Genomic DNA, 20,085 nt, shown 5'->3' with positions numbered 1-20,085 from the left:
TTGCCTATTAGTAATCCTTTTTCCTGTGAGAGAATTTTGGCCATCCTTTACCACTTCCCCTCAGTGTATACGCCCATATTAATTTCTGTACTTTCTAAAGAATAAACTTTTGATTTCAGAACATTTTTAAATTTACAGAAAAGTTGCAAAGATAGCATAGAGAGTTCCTACATACCCTTCACCCAGATTCCTCTAATTTTTAAAAAATATTTATTTAGTTATTAGGCTGTGCTGGGTCTTAGTCGCGGCACATGGGATCTTTGTTGCCACGTGCAGATTTTCACTGGGGCGTGCAGGAGCTTTTGTTTGTTTGTTTTGTTTAGGTTGCAGCATGCAGGCTCTTAGTTGCGACATGCATGCGGGATCTAGTTCCCTGACCAGGGATCAAACCCAGGCCCGCTGCTTTGGGAACGCGGAATCTTAACCACTGGACCACCAGGGAAGTCTTTAGCTTCCCCTAATGTTAACATCTTACTTTGCCATGGTACATTCATCGGGACTAAGAAATTAACATTGGTACATTACTATTCATTCCGTGTACTTTTATTTTTTTATTTTTTATTTATTTATTTTTTTGCGGTTCGCGGGCCTCTCACTGTTGCGGCCTCTCCCGTTGCGGAGCACAGGCCCCGGACGCGCAGGCTCAGTGGCCATGGCTCACGGGCCCAGCCGCTCCACGGCACGTGGGATCTTCCCGGACCGGGTCACGAACCCGTGTCCCCTGCATCGGCAGGCGGACTCTCAACCACTGCGCCACCAGGGAAGCCCAATTCCGTGTACTTTTAAACAGATTCTGTCTAATTTGGGGGCACTAATTAGGAGCCCAGATCATTCTCTGGGGGGTGGGGGGCAAGGAATAGAGACTTTATTTGGAAAGCCAGCAGACTTAAGAAGATGGTGAACTTGTGTCCAAAGGACCATCTTACCCGGTTTTGGCAAGCCCAGATCGTTCAAATGGTGATATTTGATTGAACTGGGATACTTATTTGGGAATGAGCAATAAGTGGGCTTTATAGTTTCAACACTGTACGCACAGAATTTACCATGGGTTTTTGGTCAGGTTGACGTAGTCTTACGAGAATTCCATGGCTTCTAGCAGCCCTGGGAAACTGCTGGTTTATTGCTAACAGTAAGTAAAGCTGACCCCTATTGAAACCAGTTTTAAAATATGTGTTTGAATATTCACCTTAGCTGTTGGAAACCTTCAAGCCTTTTTTGAGAACGTAAAACATCTCTTTTTGAACAAAACCTTCTAACCTGCTGTGTAAATGTGATGTGCTCAGAAACAGGATACCACAGATGGCAGCACTCTTTGGGACGTGACAGTTGACACAGGTGACACTGTAAGGTTCAAGATTTTGAAAAGGGGCCCTTGGAAACATCCCAGATGAGATAGCTCAATGGGAACCTACCAGATGGAATTTATGAGCCTCTGTCCTAAACAGATGTTTTCCAGCTGTGACAAGAAAATGCACCCAAATGCTTCTAATGGACAGATCTCTGCGCGCACACGCTCGCTCACTCCCTCCTACAGCCACAGAGCTTTTCAAGAATTGAAAATATCTGGATTGCTTAAAAACATCCATTGCTTAAAATTAAAATTTCGAGTGTCAGTCACCGCTGGTTCATCCTTTATTTGAAATACTAGGAACGTTGGAGGTAATTTTGTATTTAACACTTTATTTTTTAAATTTTATTGGAGTAGAGTTGATTTACAGTGTTGTGTTAGTTTCTGCTGTACAGCAAAGCGAGTCAGTTATACATACACGTGTATCCATTCTTTTTCACGTTCCTTAACCATACAGGTTATTACAGAATAGTGAGTAGATTTCCCTGTGCTATACAGTAGGTCCTTTTGGGTTATCTGTTTTGCGTATAGTAAGTAGTGTGTGTATTTTAATCCCAAGTTCCTAATGTAGTTGATGAGCAAACATAAGGAAAACTCTACCTCTTGTCAGAATAGCCCAATTTGTCAGCATCTAATCTCCCCATCATCTGTGAGAGTCTTTGAGACTAGTGAATCAATTTCAATTTCCACCAAGTCAATTCTGGGTTACTGCCCGGAAGTTGTTTAGCTAGTAGCTTCCATTTGCACAAAATCTCAAGAACACCAGTAAGGTGGCCTCTGACTTCTTGAGCTTTTGACATTCAGCCACCAGAGGCTGCTCTGAGGTCATTATCCTCCTTTCACTCTGGGTCCAAATCCCAATGGGGCCACCTGTAAGGACAGATTTGGCTTCCATTGCTTTGAATTGCCCTCACTCAGCGCAGTTCCCTGGTGGTCAGCTGCTGGAGGAGTTGATTAATGACAGTAAAGAGGAGGAACTGAGGAAGACAAAAACTCTACTGTTTTGCCTTTCTCTCTATTTTTAAACTCTTCATCTTGTTCTCTTTCGTTTAAGTAAAAGAGAACTGGGCAAGGCTTTCCTACCGGCACCTGCTAATTTTTCATCAGTTTTTTCCTCTGGTACTGTCTCTTCAAAGAAGATTTCTGAAGTTTTTTTTTAAAAACTTTATTCCACAATACATACTTCCACATGGTTTCTATTCTCCCACATTTTACCAACATTGTATAGTTGCTTTCATGCTGTTCCCTCTGTTTTATTTTTTAAATCTCTTTCTCCTTTAAGTCTTTTTCTTTATCTAACAAAGCAAACCAAAAATTAAACAAAGGAGTATCTGTAGTTAAGGACGAAGGATTAAAAATGCTTTCGGTGCCTGTAATGTATTTGGTATTTAATCTTGGACAGCTAAGCACTGATTTCAATTGTTAATTGAAGAATGAAACTAGTTTCTTCATGTGAAATTGCTTTCAGCCTTCTTGAGCTAAGGCACGATTGTGGTAGACACCCATCAGCCCATGGAAAGCAACTGGTTTTATGTTATTGTTACATGTCACCCTAATTAGTGTACTTCATGAGAGTAAGTTACTACATAAAGATGTAAAGTTTTACAGCCCTGACAAATACCAAATTAATAGTTCTGTGGCAGGCAAAGTCATCAGTGTATAGATGATCTGGAGAATTTCAACACTGCAATTCTTTAATTCTAGACCTTTTTTTTGGCAAGATTCCACGTCTGATTGAAAAGGGTGTCATTTAAGTATACGTCTTCTTACATGTGCTTCCTTTTCTATAGATTACAGAAGAAAACCAATTGAACTTGAAGGAAAATGAATACGTATTTTATTAATTTCTATTTTTAGGAACAGATGAAAGTTTCAAGATTTCTTTTGCTCTGAAAAGAAATTCTTGAGGTACCAGGAAGCATTCCTGAGTGTTTGGTGCCATTATATTCATAGAAATGTTTGCTGTTTCCCCTCAAGTGTAATCATAATGGTAGAGATCCTCACCTAGTAAGTTCATGAGTAAAGTAGGATACCTAGTCGCTTATATTTTCAGGTAGAATAGTGACAGCCACAATACGCAAATTGGGTCCTATTTCACTAAGTGCTTCCGCAAAGGTGGAACGCCAGTGAAAGTGCTAGATTCCTTCTCTGTGGCAGGGTCCGCTTTTTGTCTTGCCTCAACTGAGAGAACCAGAAGTCTTTTGCCGATGAGTAAAGCCTTATTAAACCACTGAAGTAGCATTAGGTCAGCTTCGTGGGATGCATTAGCGGCCTGTCTGAACAAAGACGAGGGACTTAGGCACAGAAAGTCATCACGTGGCCCTGGGCCCTGGGCGCCTTGCAAATGCATAGCGTGACTCATTATTAAACGTGCCGAGAACAGACAAATTCCAGGCAAGTGAAACATCCACTTATTCAACTGCAGTTAGGTGGGTCGTGTGATATTTGTCTTACTGGTTTTTCCTTAAGGAACTCCCACGCCATCTCCAGCCCCTCCTGAACACCACATGTCAAAGGCACAGAGCAGCTGTATTAAGATAAAATGGTGAACGTTAAAGACAGGCACTTAAATGCGTATAAGCCTCAGGCCAGGTAGACTTCACTAAATTGCACAGGCTTTAAAATACCAGCGCTCAGTTAAAAAAAAAAATGTATCCATAGCAACCTCTTTGTCAAGGGAATAGTTACCTGAAAAGATACACATCGTTTCAGAGAAACAGGGAGAAATAAAACCATATTAGTTAACCGTGGATGGTATTACTTGGGTTTAAATTAGGGGCATGAGTCAGGAGGAGAAGGGGCTTTTGAGAAAGTCTTACAACGTATGTGCTTATTGCCAGTAGAATGTGTTTTCATGCCTTCTTCATCACCAAAGGGTTCTTACATATGGGATTTTTTTATTCAAATGCCATGAAATAACTTCGGGTTTCAGATATTTAAGAAGAGATAGCAGACCCCCTCTTCTTCCTGGCCATAGCATGCCTACCATATTTTAGAAGGAGGCTTCGTTAGCATACGCGATGGGTATGAGCCTGAGGTTTCTGCTGCATCTGGATCTCTGGTGGTCATTTCACGGGTATTTGTTACCTTCAGAAAGGACACAAGATCATGTAAACGTCCACAGTCTTTGTATTGTGAGGTGACCTGACTTAAGTCGTCCTGTTTCCAGGAGGCTCTCTCTGACGGAGTGGCCTTTATTCGGTCGCGTTTTACGACGTAGGCTGCGACGAAAAGTCAGGAGTGGGCCCTTTTTTTTTTTTTTTTTTTTTTTTTTTTTTTGTTCGGTGCGCGGGCCTCTCACTGTTGCGGCCTCTCCCGTTGCGGAGCACAGGCTCCGGACGCGCAGGCTCAGCGGCCGTGGCTCACGGGCCCAGCCTCTCCGCGGCATGTGGGATCCTCCCGGACCGGGGCACGAACCCGTGTCCCCTGCGTCGGCAGGAGGACTCTCAACCACGGCGCCACCAGGGAAGCCCAGGAGTGGGGCTTTTGATCATGTGTGATGACAAACTGAGGTATGGTAAAGGGGTGCTGTAGGACTGAGAGCCTGCGAACTTCACCTTTTCCCATCTCCTGGGTAAGGAGTGTCAGGAAGGAAAAAGTTTTCCTGTACTCTCTTAGGTTTATTCATTGGGGCCTGCGAGTTAAACTAGCAAAAGCCAGATTAACAGGATAAATGGCACACACAGTGCTGACAACACTTACGTGCACTGGAGTTCACAGAAAAGGAATAAAACTGAAAGAAGCAGTTAGACTCGAGGGCTTATGTACCCTTTTCACAAAGAAAGGAGGGTTTGGGCTTCAAGGAACAATAAAATGTGAGGAAGTGACTAGGAGAGATGTGGAGGGACTCCTAGAAGATAAGGGCTATTTTCGTGCAGTCTGTGCACACTCATCTTGGTGTTAACACTCTGTCTTCCATGATAAGAGTCACTCTCCTCTCCCTGGTGAAGGGGGTGGGGTAGGAGAGACCTTACACGGAGGGAAATTTATGCCGATTTTAGACAGGTAAGAGGAGGACGGAGAACTCTGCCTACATCTCTTGGTTCTCAGTTGCCTTCAGCCCAAAATAATCCTGATGCCAAAGTGGTATATTTGGGGGTGGCCTATTCTGACCTGCTTCAGACGGTAAACACATCAGGCTTGGAGCTTGCAGTAGCCGATGTCACTCAGGCCTGGCTTTGTACGTAGCAACGCACTCACGCAAGGCCCCGAGCTTGGTTTAATGATTTGTGGCTGCCTTCCAATAAAACTTTATATATGGACACTGAATATGGATTTCATATACTTTTCACATGACAGGAAACAGAATTCTTTTGATTTTCTTTTCAACCATTGGAAAATGTTAAAAACCATCCTCAGCTGGTAGACCGTCCAATAACAGGTGGTGGGTAGGATTTGGCCAGAGGGCGGGAGTTTGGAGAAGGGCGCTGATCTAGAGAAGTGCTTCCCAAAGCAGCACCATCGGCCCCACCTGGGAACTAGGCAGAAATGCAAATTTCCAGGCCGCACCCCAGACTTTGCTGAATCAGAAACTCTGAGGCGGGGCCCTGTGATTGTGTTTTAACGATCGCTCGAGGAGATTCTGATGCCTGTTTGAATTTGAGAACCGCTGTTCTAGACAGACCTCTGGTTCCCCACTGCTCATTCTAATTCCCTAGGGGAGCTCTTTAACAATCTCTCTGCCCAAGCCCAGCCCAGATCCATTAAATCAGACTCTCTGGGGGTAGGACCCAGTCACCAATATCTTTTTTTTTTAATTGAAGTATAGTTGATTTACAATGTTGTGTTAATTACCGCTGTACAGCACAGTGGTTCGGTTAAACATATATATGCATATATATACATTCTTTTTTTTATATTCTTTTCCATTATGGTTTATCATAGGATATTGAATATAGTTCCCTGTGCTATACAGTAGGACCTTGTTGTTTATCCATTCTCTATATAAAAGCTTACATCTGGGCTTCCCTGGTGGCACGGTGGTTGGGAGTCTGCCTGCCGATGCAGGGGACACGGGTTCGTGCCCCAGTCCGGGAAGATCCCACATGCCGCGGAGCGGCTGGGCCCGTGAGCCATGGCCGCTGAGCCTGCGCGTCCGGAGCCTGTGCTCCGCCACGGGAGAGGCCACAACAGCGAGAGGCCCGCGTACAGCAAAGAAAAAAAAAAAAAAAAAAGCTTACATCTGCTAATCCCAACCTCCCACTCCATCCCTCCTCCACCCCCCTCCCCCTTGGCAACCACCAGTCCGTTCTCTATGTCCCTGATTCTGTTTCTGTTTCTTAGGTTCATTTGTGTTGTATTTTAGATTCTACATGTAAGTGGTATCATATGGTACTTGTATGTTCATAGCAGCACTATTCACAATAGCCAAGACAAGGCAACAACCTAAATGTCAATCGACAGATGAGTGGATGAAGAAGAGGTGGTACATATATACACAGTGGAATACTACTCAGCCGTAAAAAAGAATGAAATAATGCCATTTGCAGCAACATGGATACAACTAGAGATGATCATACTAGGTGAAGTAAGCCAGAAAGAGAAAGACAAGTACCAGTAGCTTTTAAATCTCCTCCAGGTGATTTCAGTGGGCAGACAAGACAACTCATGCTTTCGTCGTACAAGTAAGGACACTGAAACACAGAGAGTGTGACTTGCCCGAGATACGCAACAAAAAAAAATAGGTATGACATAGTCCAGTTAGGCTTTTTTAGACACATGAGCCTTAAAATAGTACATCTGGTGATGGAATATATTTGCCAGCAGCTTCAGGGGTCATGTTGTCTTTTATTAGTAGCACTGATTACTTTAAAAACACATCTGGAAACATGCCCTCAATAAAATGAAAACTGGTTTTAGAAACTATAATTGGAAGAAATAAGGTGCAGAGGTGCAGGACAGGCCCATCTGCAAGCACTTTGGGGCTGAAGCCAGACCTCCAAGATCTGGAGAGAGGACAGAACTCTGAGAGCGTCTGAAGGTCATTGCCTACCCTGGAGCTACTTGCCCGTGTATCTGAGCGATTGTTTCCTAGTCCATATCTGGAGCACACAAGTGAGTTACAGTCTTGAATGTCATTAATAACAGTGAGAAACCAACATTTGCACGCTTGTGATGGGTTTTCTGACTCTTAAGGACTCCTGTGCCTTGGGTGTTTTTAAAGGGAACTTTTTTTTTTTTTTTTTTTTTTTTTTTTTTTGCGGGACGTGGGCCTCTCACTGTTGCGGCCTCTCCTGTTGTGGGGCACAGGCTCCGGACGCGCAGGCTCAGCGGCCATGGCTCACGGGCCCAGCAGCTCCGCGGCATGTGGGATCTTCCCGGACCGGGGGCACGAACCCGTGTCCCCTGCATCGGCAGGCGGACTCTCAACCACTGCGCCACCAAGGAAGCCCTAAAGGGAACTTTTTTTTAACTGAAGTATAGTTGCTTTACAATGTTGTGTTAGTTTCAGGTATACAGCAAAGTAATTCAGGTATATAATTTTTTCCAGATTATTTTCCATTAGAGGTTATTACAAGATATTGAATAGTGTTCCCTGTGTTATACACTAAATCCTTGTTGCTTATCTAGGTTATGTATAGTAGTGTGTATCTGTTAATCCCATACTCTTAATTTATCCCTCCCCTCCTTTTCCCCTTAGGTAACCATAAGTTCCTTTTCTATGTCTGTGAGTCTATTTCTGTTTTGTATATGGGTTCATTTGTATTATTTTTTAGATTCCACATATAAGTAATATCATGTCATATTTGTTTTTCTCTGCCTGCCTTACATCACTTAGGGTGATAATCTCTAGGTCCATCCATGTTGCTGCATATGGGATTGTTTCATTCTTTTTTATGGCCGAGTAGTATTCCACTGTATATATATGTACCACCTCTTCTTCATCCATTCATCTGTTGATGGGCACTTAGGTTGCTTCCATGTCTTCACTGTTGTAAGTAGTGCTGCTGTGAACATTGGGGTGCATGTATCTTTTTGAATTAGAGTTATTGTCTTTTCTGGATGTATGACCAGGGGTGGGATTGCTGGATCATACGGTAGCTCTATTTTTAGGTTTTTGAGGAACCTGCATATCGTTTTCCATAGTGACTGCACCAATTTACATTCCCACCAACAGTGTAGGAGGCTTTTAAAGGGAACTTTCAAACGATGAATGCTTTGTTCTGATTTTCTCAGCAAAGCCTTCAGCATATCTGTGCATTCCATGGACAGAGGAACACAGGCTTTGTACCCAAAATACAGCTGGAGACAGTGAGGCCCGGTAGAAACCGAGCCACATGACGATTCCAAGTGGAGTCGTACAAACTGACCATTGGGTGTTTTCATTGTTTCGGGAGTCCCCTCATCGTAATACAAGCCACGATTTGTGGGTGATTGCTATGTGCTGCATTCTCAGAGTTCTGTGATTAAGAGCAGGTTTTCAGGGGCTAGTCAGCCTGAGTACATAAACCAGGAGCTGTGGCCTCTTAGCTTTGTGACCTTGGTGAGACACTTTGCCTCTCTGTGCCTCAGTTTTCTCTCAGAAAGTGGGGATGGTGATATGAGTGCCTGTTCTCCTCGGGGCAAAGGAGAATTCAGCGTGCTCACAAGCACTTGGCATGTAGTAAACACTCAGTAAAAGTTAAATAACATTAACTGTAAACAAGTCGCCTCATTCAAATCACAATAACTTTGAGGGAGAATAAGCAGATGGGCCATAGTCACAGTTAGTAAGTGTGAGTTGATAGTTGGACTGAGGCTGTTTTCAGAATCAGCGCTCTTAGCCAGTGTGCTATACTGTGTTGATTGGGATTGAGAAACCAAGTACTTATGGGCAGTGGTTTTTTCCATGTGTAGCATAAACGTTTTGGCTTCCTTCATATATCCCTGGACGTGCTTTCTTTCTGGACCATCTTCCACTGCCTCCAGACTCCCCCTCCCACAGGAGACTGAGGCAGAGAGGTGGCCCCTCCTTCCAACAGCTCCCCTGACTGCGTTCCCATCTCAGTCAATGGGGACTTCATTTTTCCAGCAGTTCCAGCAAAGAACTTGGAAGTTATCCTAGTCTCCTCTGTTTCTCTGATACATTCACTCTGTCTGCAGATCACACTGGCTCTATCTTTACTATCACCATGCAGAATCTACCCAGGTCTCCCCACCTCCACCGTTATACCTTCCACCACCACCGCTTACCTGGGTGACCACAAGAGCCTCGTCAGCGACTTTCCTTGTGTCTAACAGGCTGCTGTCCTCCCGGCAGTCACACTGAACTCTAAAAGGTCACTCCTCGGCTCCAGATCGTCCACGCCTCCCCGCCTTGCTCCACGGGAAACCCAAAGCTCTTCCCATAATCTGCTAGACCCGAGATGACCTACAAACACTGCCCCCCAACACACACACACACACACACACACACACACACACACACACACACACACGCATCCAGACACATTCCTGAGACCCCAGCTCCTACTGCTGTCATCCTTACTTTGCCCTGACCTCAGAGCTTCTGCAGTCGCTGTTCCCTCTGCCTGGATGACTCTGCCCCGTCCATCGTCAAGGCTGAAAGTCATGCTTCCTCTCCCTTCCTTAGCATTTTTTTTTTTTTTAATAGTGAAAACTTTTCTATTTAGAATTAGTCAGCTGGACTCAGTTTAGATGACCCCAATTTGGTTGGCAACATCCAAAGCGTCATAGTCAGGAGCCAGTCGAACATATGCCTCTTCTCTCCATCAGGCCTGATCGGGGCGTTGACCTTAGCCACGTCAATGTCATAGAGCTTCTTCACAGCCTGTTTGATTTGGTGCCTGTTGGCCTTGACATCCACAGTGAACACCGCTGTGTTGCTGTCTTCTATTTTCTTCATGGCTGAGTCGGTGGTGAGGGGGAACTTGATGATGGCATAGCGGTCGAGCTTGTTTCTCCTAGGGGCGCTCTTCCGAGGATATGTGGGCTGCCTCCTGAGCCGCAGTGTTTTGGGCCGTCGGAAGGTGTCCGGATCTTCTTTTTTTTGTGGCTGTGGACGCCTTTCAACACTGCTTTCTTGGCCTTCAAAGCCTTTGCTTTGGCTTCGGCTTTGGGAGGGACAGGGACTTGCTTCTTCACCTTCGGCGCCATCTTCGTGAAAAGGGCTTTTTTCCTTCCTTAGAGCTTTGCTCAAATATCACCCTCTAAAATATCAACTTCCCAAGCCCACCAGTACTCCCTGCCCTTTTACCTCTCTCACCATCAGACCCACTTTACATTTATTTGTTGACTGATCTCTGGCTCCCTTCACTGACAGGCATGCTCAGGCAGGCTTCAGCCTGTCTGCACCTGTCTGCCTGCCCCTCCACCGCCTGGAACACCGCCTGGCACATAGTAGTCACTCAATAAATAGTTGCTGGATGAGTGATTGGCCGTTCGAGCATAAGGAAGGCGTACCAGTGCATGTTTTGTTAGCACAAGGTTAATGCGTGCAAGCCCTCAGCCTCTTTTTCTTCCTTTTTTTTTTTAACATCTTTATTGGAGTATAATTGCTTTACAATGGTGTGTTAGTTTCTGCTTTATCTTTTTCTTATAGGAGGCGCTTGTCCTTACACTTGAGACCTTTGGATGCCCTGAGAGTGATGAAAATCAATTCACAGAGATCTACAGATACTATGTGTTGCTAATGAAATCAATGGTTAAAGCATTAATGTACAAATTAGCTTTGAGTGAGGGGAAAAAAAAACACAAACACTTCATGGACTGCATTCCTAACTGTGGAAATGAATCACAGGAATGTATTCCATCGGGAAATCCACTGGGGACTTTTGAATGGAGAAGGGAAACCTCATTCACAGTCCTAAAGAAATAGCTCTAAAAGCTACATCCTGCCCTTCACGGCACAAACAGCGACACTTTTCTCAATGAGGAATCTCCTATCAATAGACATATATATATTTTTTACTCCCTAACTACAAATGATCAGGTGAACACAGTCTAAATTTAGAGAACCATTCAAGGTAAATACAAATCATGAAAGTGCTTCAGTTTGTTTTCACATGTGATGGTAAACTCCTAGCTTATCTCGAAGGTGCAGTGTGATGCTTTGGGAGGTGGGTCTGGACTAGGGGGCAGCATCGTGCTGGAAAGAGCACCGGTTTGGGCGTCAGAGAGATGTGTTCCAATTTCCCATATACAAACCATAAACTGGCCTTATCTTCAAGAGGACCTGCTGCATCACTGGACCATGACAGATACAGGACCCTTTCGTTTCCTCCCTTTTTACTCAGCGTAAATACCTCCTGGTGGGTTTTATTGGATGAAATAGCATGTCTCTCTAGTGCACGTATCCACTTTTTAATTTAAGGTTTAACTGAGACCTCTTAGTGTGTGGTGTATCAGCTTGTTTTAAGTTCCTTTAGTTGGGTTAGATTAGTTTGCCCAGTCGAAGGTAAGTATCACCAATTGGTTAGTTTCTAAAGATGACCATAACAGAATGATCTCTTCCCCACACAGATATAGTTTAGGAGAAATATCAGTAGGTCTTTCTTTTTTAAAAAAATTCTTATTATTTTATTTATTTTTGGCTGCATCGGGTCTTCGTTGCTGCGCGTGGGCTTTCTCTAGTTGCGGCGAGCTGGGGCTACTCTTCGTTGCGGTGCGCGGGCCTCTCATTGCGGTGGCTTCTCTTGTTGTGGAGCACAGGCTCTAGCCGTGCGGGCTTCAGTAATTGTGGCACACAGGCTCAGTAGTTGTGGCTCATGGGCTCTAGATCGCAGGCTTAGGAGTTGCGGTGCACGGGCTTAGTGGCTCCGCGACATGTGGGATCTTCCCGGACCAGGGCTCGAACCTGTGTCCCCTGCATCGGCAAGCGGATTCTTCACCACGGCGCCACCAGGGAAGGCCCTCAGTAGGTCTTTCTGATATAACATAGATAATGCTACGAATAAGAGTATAGTTATCTTGTTCATTGTATGATGTTTTTTGAATCACTCCCATTAAGATGATTTCAAATAGCGACACTTTATAAAATAGGCAATATAAGTCCTTCCTTTTGTAAATTAGTAAGTTATAGGAGAAGTACAATGAAGCCTCGTTTGAATGCAGTTTCTCAGACGTTTAGAACTCTTTAATAAATATGGAGAAAGCTAAGGCACCTCGTGTTCATCGTCTGCTTTTGTTTCCTTACCACAACTCAATATGTTTAGGTTGCATCAGGGGACTAGTATAGGAAAGCCTCCCTCAGTACGTGTGACTTTTCATAGTGGTTTCCAGCAGAGGAAAAGCTCATCATGAGCTGGCTAGTCCTAAGGAAATAAGGGCAAATATTATTTCCTTGGCTTTTAAAAAAAAGAGTAAAACATACCCCTGATCTGTGTCTAGCAAAGGAAAGAGACATGTAAACCATGATCCTTAAGTAGTTTTTATCTTTACCTTCTTAAAGCCATCTTCAAGCAAGTATTGATATTGCATGTGAAGTGGGAGAGGGTTTTCATCAATCAGCAAAAAATACAGCAATTTCAGCGATCATTCTGTGCGTCTGAGAAGTGTCAATCTAAAGGATAAAGTATTGTCTTTTTACAGGCAAGGAGCTCAAGTCCTGTTCAAAGCTTCTTTTGATTAAAATCTCTGTTCACCTTCTGTCCATGTAATTATCAGTGAACCAGCCTGATTTGCTTGTTTCTAACATATACACACTGAGCTCTGATTCACAAAAGTTAATTCTTTTTCATCTTTAAGTCTAATTTGAAAATCAGCTTCGGGCATTAAAATGTTAAAGGTTTGGGAGACTAATCCTTTTCATCTATGATAAAAGTAAGAAATCATTTTCATATATAAGAAAAGTCAGAGCGATAAAAGAATAAGGATAAAGAGTAAAGTGGTAATAATCTGAAGAACAGTAACCAGCTATTCCTAGCCATACTTAAGCCCCCCCCCCAAGAGGATTTAAATCAAGAATGATTCCAATTAGGAGTAAGAAGAAAATGGGGTTTTTGATTAGTCTAATGAATTATTAAGACATCTGGGTTTTAGAATCTTCATTCCTGGAGATCTAGAAGAAGGCTTGTTGAAAACAGTTTGGATTAGGACTCATATATGTGTTACTCGCTACGCATGGCAAATCAGTCATAAACTCTGAGTATGTTAAATCTGTGGTGGGAGAGAGAAAAAATGCCGATCAGATCATATGTGCATGAGGTGGTGACATGGCACTTGAGGTTCAGAATTGGCCATCAGGCGTGTAACTTCTCTAAAGCTTCACTCTGACTCTTTGGTCAACTATGGGCTAGATAATCATAAAATATTGCTAGTTTACAGGAAGTGAATTTGAGGACAGGAAATTGAGTTAATAACCAGCGAATATCTTTTTGTTTCTTTTGAATTAGTTTAATTTTTAAACATTTATTTTATTTATTTTTGGCTGCGTTGGGTCTTCGTTGCTGCGCGCGGGCTTTCTCTAGTTGAGGCGAGCGGGGGCTACTCTTTGTTGCGGTGCGCGGGCTTCTCATTGCTGTGGCTTCTCTTGTTGCGGAGCACGGGCTCTAGGCGTGTGGGCTTCAGTAGTTGCAGCACACAGGCTCAGTAGTTGTGGCTCACAGGCTCCAGAGCACGGGCTCAGTAGTTGTGGCGCACGGGCTAAGTTGCTCCGCGGCATGTGGGATCTTCCCAGACCAGGGCTCGAACCCGTGTCCCCTGCATTGGCAGGTGGATTCTCAACCACTGCGCCAGCAGGGAAGCCCCTAGTTAATTTTTATCAAAGTAATACATGTTCAGAGTACAGATATACTAAAGACATGTAATGAGAAATAGCTTTTCCTACCCCATCCCACTCCATTCTAGGAGTAATCACTTTCAACTTGTAAAATTTCCTCTGGTGTGTGCTTTCATATTTTCCCTAATGTGCTTTTACTACTATTTCTTGGTTTCTGAACTTTAGACATTGTCTTTAACATCCTACATATATCAAAAAGGAATTACCTCTCTTACACATCCCCACCCCACTTCCTCTTAATATAATCATTTCAGTTAGGAATTGTGTTCATCTAGTAACACAAATTCCAAAACATTAGCTCAAATTAGCAGTTTATTTTTCTCACAAAACATGAAGTTAAGGGCTCATTAGGAGACTCCAAGATGTCATCAGCAATCTAAGATCCTTCTTCCTTTCCTTTTTTCCAGGTTTACCATGTATTGCATCCTCATGGCAACAGAATTGTCCCACTACATCAGGCATTGCAATCGTATTCCTGGTGAGGAAGCCTGGGAAGGGCAAAGGGCATACAGTCTGTGTCTCCTTTAAAGGGCTTTCCCAGAAGCCTTACACAGCAGCTTCTATTAAAATTCCATAGGTCATCATAGTTTCACATGACCACCCACACCTGCAAGGGAGGCTGGGAAATGTTCTTCAGCTGAACACATGTCTGCCCCCAAATCAACACCCGTAGTCTCTGCCACAGTAGTGTGCTATGCTATGCTTCCTTTTTTGTGCATTCTTTTGTTTTTCCTGGAGTTAATAATGGCCTCACCTTTTGCTTATATTTATGTATATCTGTTCATTCTCAAATGTGATCTATCAGTATCATTTTGTTCCCTGGTGACCTACCTCCAGGAATCCTCCATCCTCCTGGTACAAATTAGCCTCGGGCCTTTCTAAGACTGCTGCATCTATCCTCTTGGACTTTATTGTCTTTGTGTTTCTCTGTTTTCTGAGTCCCATTGTCTTATCTTTCTTGGTTAATTCCCTCCTTTTGCTAAAACACATCTTTGAGTGGATTCCAATGAAAGAATACATGGGATGCAAAAATGGTGAGTCTTTGTATGAAAATAATTGCATTTTATCCTGGTATTTGATAAATCGTACGAGTTGGTATACAATTATCAGTTAGAGATCTTTCTTTTTTTTGTTTTTTTTTTTGCGGTTCCTGGGCCTCTCACTGTTGTGGCCTCTCCCGTTGCGGAGCACAGGCTCCGGACGCGCAGGCTCAGTGGCCATGGCTCACAGGCCTAGCCGCTCCGCGGCATGTGGGATCTTCCCGGATCGGGGCACGAACCTGTGTCCCCTGCATCAGCAGGCGGATTCTCAACCACTGTGCCACCAGGGAAGCCCGAGATCATATTTTATCTCAAAACTTTATAGCTCCTACCTTCTAGTGTTGCAGTTGATAAGTGTATAATAAATCTATTAGCAAAGTTTCATTATTTAGAAAGAAGAGGACCTTCTACTAGTGGAAGTTTTTAAATTATTATTATTACTATTATTCACAACAATTCAGTGAACATTTTTTATTGACTGATTGATCATATCCTCTGTGCTACTTGTTAGAAGGGACATACAGCAGTCCCTTGGCTAGGCTATAGTAGAGTTATTCAATCAAACTCCAATCTAGGTGTTGCTGTGAAGGTATCCTGTAGATGTGGTTAACATCTACAATCGGTTGACTTTAAGTAAAGGAGATTATCTTTGATAGCGTTGGTGGGTTTGTCCATTCAGCTGAAGAGCAAAACTGAGTTTTCCCTGAGGAAGAAGAAATTTTGCCTGATAACTATAGAATGAGCTCCTATCCACCTGCCCTATGGATGTCAGACGTACCAGTACTCATAATCACATCAGTCAAGTTCTTGTAAAACATTTCAATATATATGTTAAATATGCCATTGGTTCTGATTCTCTAAAGAAGCCAGACTGATAAAGGTCTCAATGACCTCAGAATCTAGAAAAGTGGTTAATAAGAGAAGTAAAAGATAAATTATTATAATAATTTTTCTCTTATAAATTTAAATGTAAGATTATAGTAAAGAAAAGTAGATGATTCCGAAATTGAAGAATTACTCTTGAGAAGTAAGATATTATTAAGTTGACATGAAGCAGAAGGTTCAATTGGGAATGTAGAGAATTTTTGAAAGTAGGGGAATTACACAAAAGCCTTTGCTAAATTCATGCATAAACCTTTATCAGATCATTAAGAGGAAAATAACGAAGGATTGCCATAGTTAATCAACAAAAACTAAACAATGTCAAAATATTTCACCTCTAAAAGCATAGAATCATTAAATGGTAAGTTATAGTTAAAATTTAAGATAACATGATTGTTTTAACTCCTTAATTTTCACGTGATGAAATGTCGAGCTCAATTTATTTAAAATTGAGCCCTGATGACTAGTCAGCCCTGTCCTGTCTGAAAGTCTGCCCTTTAGGATATATTCTCCTAAAAGTTTCCTCATGGTGTGTCTATTTGTTCTGTTTCTATATCCACAGATTTCTTCCCTTCTTTCCAGAGTCTGTCGTCCAAATTCATACAGTAAGCAACAGTTGCAAAAAACTTCCCCATATATGATTTCATTTGTCTTAGTCCATTTGAGCTGCTGTAACAAAGTACCATAGACTGGGTGGCTTATAAACAACAGAAATATATTTCTCACAGTTCTAGAGGCCAGGGGTTCCAAGATCAAGGTTCTGACAGATTCTGGGTGTGGTGAAAGCCTACTTCCTGCTGCAGACGGCCGTCCTCTTTCTGTGTCCTCAGGTAGCAGAAGGGGCAAGAGAGCTCTCTGGGGTCTCTTTTACAAGGGCACTAATCCCATGCATGGGGGCTCCACCCTCATGACCTGATCACCTCCCAAAGATACTACCTTCTAATACCATCATATTGGGGGTTAGGATTTCAACATATGAATTTGGGGAGGGACGCAAATATTCAGTCCCTAATTTGCCCAACTGTCCCCTGAAAAACCTTGGGCTTAGAGATGTCATTTGGTTTACATGACATCTATCAGCCAGTTTTGTGGCCACATTAACATCAAAAATGGACTCCAAATTGTATTTGCAACCCATGCTTGTAGTTTGCCACATTGCTTTGGTTAACCGACTGAACGAAACTCACTGAATGAGTACTTGTACTCAGTGAGTAGAAACTTGTTTCTTTTTTATGACATCCTATAAGAACTATAGGTGGGATTTTCTTTCTTTTCTTTTTGTTTTTCCTAAGTAGGGACTCATGTCCTTGTCCACTTAAATCACCTACACTAATCACCTCAGATTTTCCATGGCTGCCATAAGCATAAAACAACTGGATTTCTGGAACTTCTGAGGGAGAATAAAATGTCTTTTCATAGCCCCTCAAGACTGTGCCCTTGCAGCAGGCGTTTTCCAGGTGGCTGAGTAGGCACGTTCAGCTTGGTTTTCATTGACTTTTGACGATATGTCCTGATACATATTTCAGTAAACTATAGGAATAGTCAACCATTTTTTATGTACACATAATCCCATATGCTTTGACCTAACAGAACACTGAAAGAGGTAGCATAGGTACTGTTAACTGTCCTCTCAGGTGTCATCCCAGTGTCCATCCATGTCCAGTAGGGCCTGTCCAAGACCACTGGCCCAGGAACCCATGTTATGTTTGCTGTGGAGGTCTGTTTATAACCAAACCTGCACTTAACTACACAGGATCATCACCTCGGCTGCTGTCTTAGGAAAGATTTGCCAAGACTACCACATCCCTTCAGCTGCCATTTGCAAATGCTGTTAATCACAGCCCAGGGAATAGAACATCTGAACCTTTGGTGAAGCACGTTTCTTTACTTGCTTCAGTTTACTTGCTTACGCTGTTTCCAGTAAGTGGATCTAATCCTCGCTTAACGGACAACCCCTAAAGGGCCGTTTATTGAATTAGAAATGTTGAAAAACTATGGTTATTTGTAAATGAAAAAGTAGACTTCATTTATTTACGTTGTTCCCTTTTCTTAAGAGTTTTTTAAAAATTAATTAATTAATTTTTGGCTGCGTTGGGTCTTCGTTGCTGTGCACGGTCTTTCTCTAGTTGCGGCGAGCGGGGGCTACTCTTTTGTTGCTGTGCGCAGGCTTCTTATTGCGGTGGCTTGTCTTTTTGCGGAGCACGGGCTCTAGGCACACGGGCTTCAGTAGTGTGGCTCACGGGCTTTAGACCGCAGGCTTAGTAGTCGTGGTGCACGGGCTTAGTTGCTCCGCGGCATGTGGGATCTTCCCAGACCAGGGCTCGAACCCATGTCCCCTACGTTGGCAGGCCGATTCTTAACCACTGCGCCACCAGGGAAGCCCCTTCTTAAGAGTTTTAGGAATCATTTCTGGAGACAGCATATTTTACAACAAAAAGCAGGGTAATTCTCATCCCAAACACATAAGTTTAATTCCTAGTACAGCAATTGATAGCTCTCAGACCTTGGGTTCTTTGCCTCAGCGATCCTGTGTGTTCATGCTTAGCCTGATAGCGGTGACGTCTGTGTTTTTGTATTTGGTGCAGATGAAATGGTGCATATTTGTAAAGTGCCTGGCAAAATGCCTGGCTTATACTCATATGTAGTAGATGTGAGTAGATACTCATAAGTAGTGTTTGTTAATAACCCCACCGTAGGCATTCCTGGCCTTATGCATAATGAGAAGATGGGAGAGAGAACCATCAATCCATCACTGTATCTCTTACCAGTGGAACTGCCCTTTCATGCACCTCCCAGAGATTATCATATACGTATTCCTCTTAGAGATCTTGTCATCTATAGCTGATAAGATGTCTATTATGTACACGCAGAAGTGTGTGATGCCTTCATATGAAAACGTAGAAAATAGACTGTGTCACAAATACGTCCATGAAGGTAACGTTCTGTTTTAGGAGGCTGGTCTCTTCTCTTGCACTCTGACCTTGGATGTGGGAGTGTTAGGATAAAGATGGCATTATGCTTATTGTTGTCATAAATACAGAATAGATATTAAATTATGGTAAAAGTGTAACTTTAATAGTTGAATTTCCCAAGAGATTCTTTTCCCTTCCATAACATGGCATTGGCCGCAGTCACATTGGTGTCCCTTTTCTCAGGGAAGCATTTCGTTCTCTTTCCGTACACGTTTGTTGACTACCTCCTGCGCTGTGGGCGCGTGGGTACAATGAAGGTGGCTGGGTTACAAAGATGAATAGGATACCATTCTTGCCCTTGAGAGTTTTTTAGTTTGCTAAGAGAGACAAATTGAAGAATAGAAGGTTACGGTGCAACTTAGACGTGAAACAGCAGAGATGTATCACGGTTTGCTCAAGCTGCTGCTTACCGTCTCCTGGCTCAGCACAGCTCTTCCCACCTCTGTGTTTAGGGTCCTTACTGCGGGAAACAAGGGACTGTTAACACTATGGAAATTGGCAAAGACTGCAACAAATCTGGGCTTTTTTTTTTTTTTTTTTTTGAGAGCTGGTTGTGAAACATTTACCAGCACATCACTCAGTGTCTATAAACTGTAGAGAGGAGAGAAGGGATTACTTTGTCTTGGGGCGTTTGGGGAAGCCACAAAAGAGTGGTGACATTTTGACCTTGTAGGATGGGGTGGGAACGGGCCAAAGGAGAAGAAAGATGGATGAAACTTTGACAGGGCCCAGAGATTGCAGGAGGAAATCCCAGGTCATATTTGCCTTGGAGGTGATGACAGCTGAAGGCAAATGCAGTCGTGAGAAGCTTCTGTTGAAGGTGATAAATAGATATGCCTTGGGATTTAACTCCCGTGATATTTAATGGTAGCAGCCCTGGGTAGTTTCCTGTGTCCTGGGGCTGAGGGCATACCTAGGTCAGGAATAGGTACAGTATTTCTTGAAGTGAATCAGCGTCCTTTGGCACTGGGATAAAATGCAGATTCCCAGGCTCCTCCTCAGACCTATTGATCAGATTCCCTTGGAGTAAGAGGCCCAGGGATTGGTATTTTTTCACAATGTCCTCAGAGGTTTCTTTGCACAGTTAAGTTTGAGAACCAGTATTTCAAGGGCGGGTACATCGGT

At 43.1% G+C, this 20,085-nt stretch overlaps 1 protein-coding gene and 1 pseudogene across 5 annotated transcripts in view; one reads left to right on the top strand and one right to left on the bottom strand.

Moving 5' to 3' along the window:
* The window catches only part of MID1 (midline 1), a 668,179-nt gene that overhangs the window by 465,522 nt on the left and 182,572 nt on the right, over nt 1-20,085 (top strand). The window lies entirely within an intron of this gene.
* Nucleotides 9,939-10,736, bottom strand: LOC113614775 (60S ribosomal protein L23a pseudogene; annotated as a pseudogene).

This window comes from Aethalodelphis obliquidens, unplaced genomic scaffold (assembly GCF_003676395.1).
Source record: "Aethalodelphis obliquidens isolate GAN/ISIS:26980383/991018 unplaced genomic scaffold, ASM367639v1 scaffold104, whole genome shotgun sequence".
NCBI classification, from domain to species: domain Eukaryota; kingdom Metazoa; phylum Chordata; class Mammalia; order Artiodactyla; family Delphinidae; genus Aethalodelphis; species Aethalodelphis obliquidens.
This window is presented reverse-complemented; position numbering and strand designations above follow the sequence as displayed.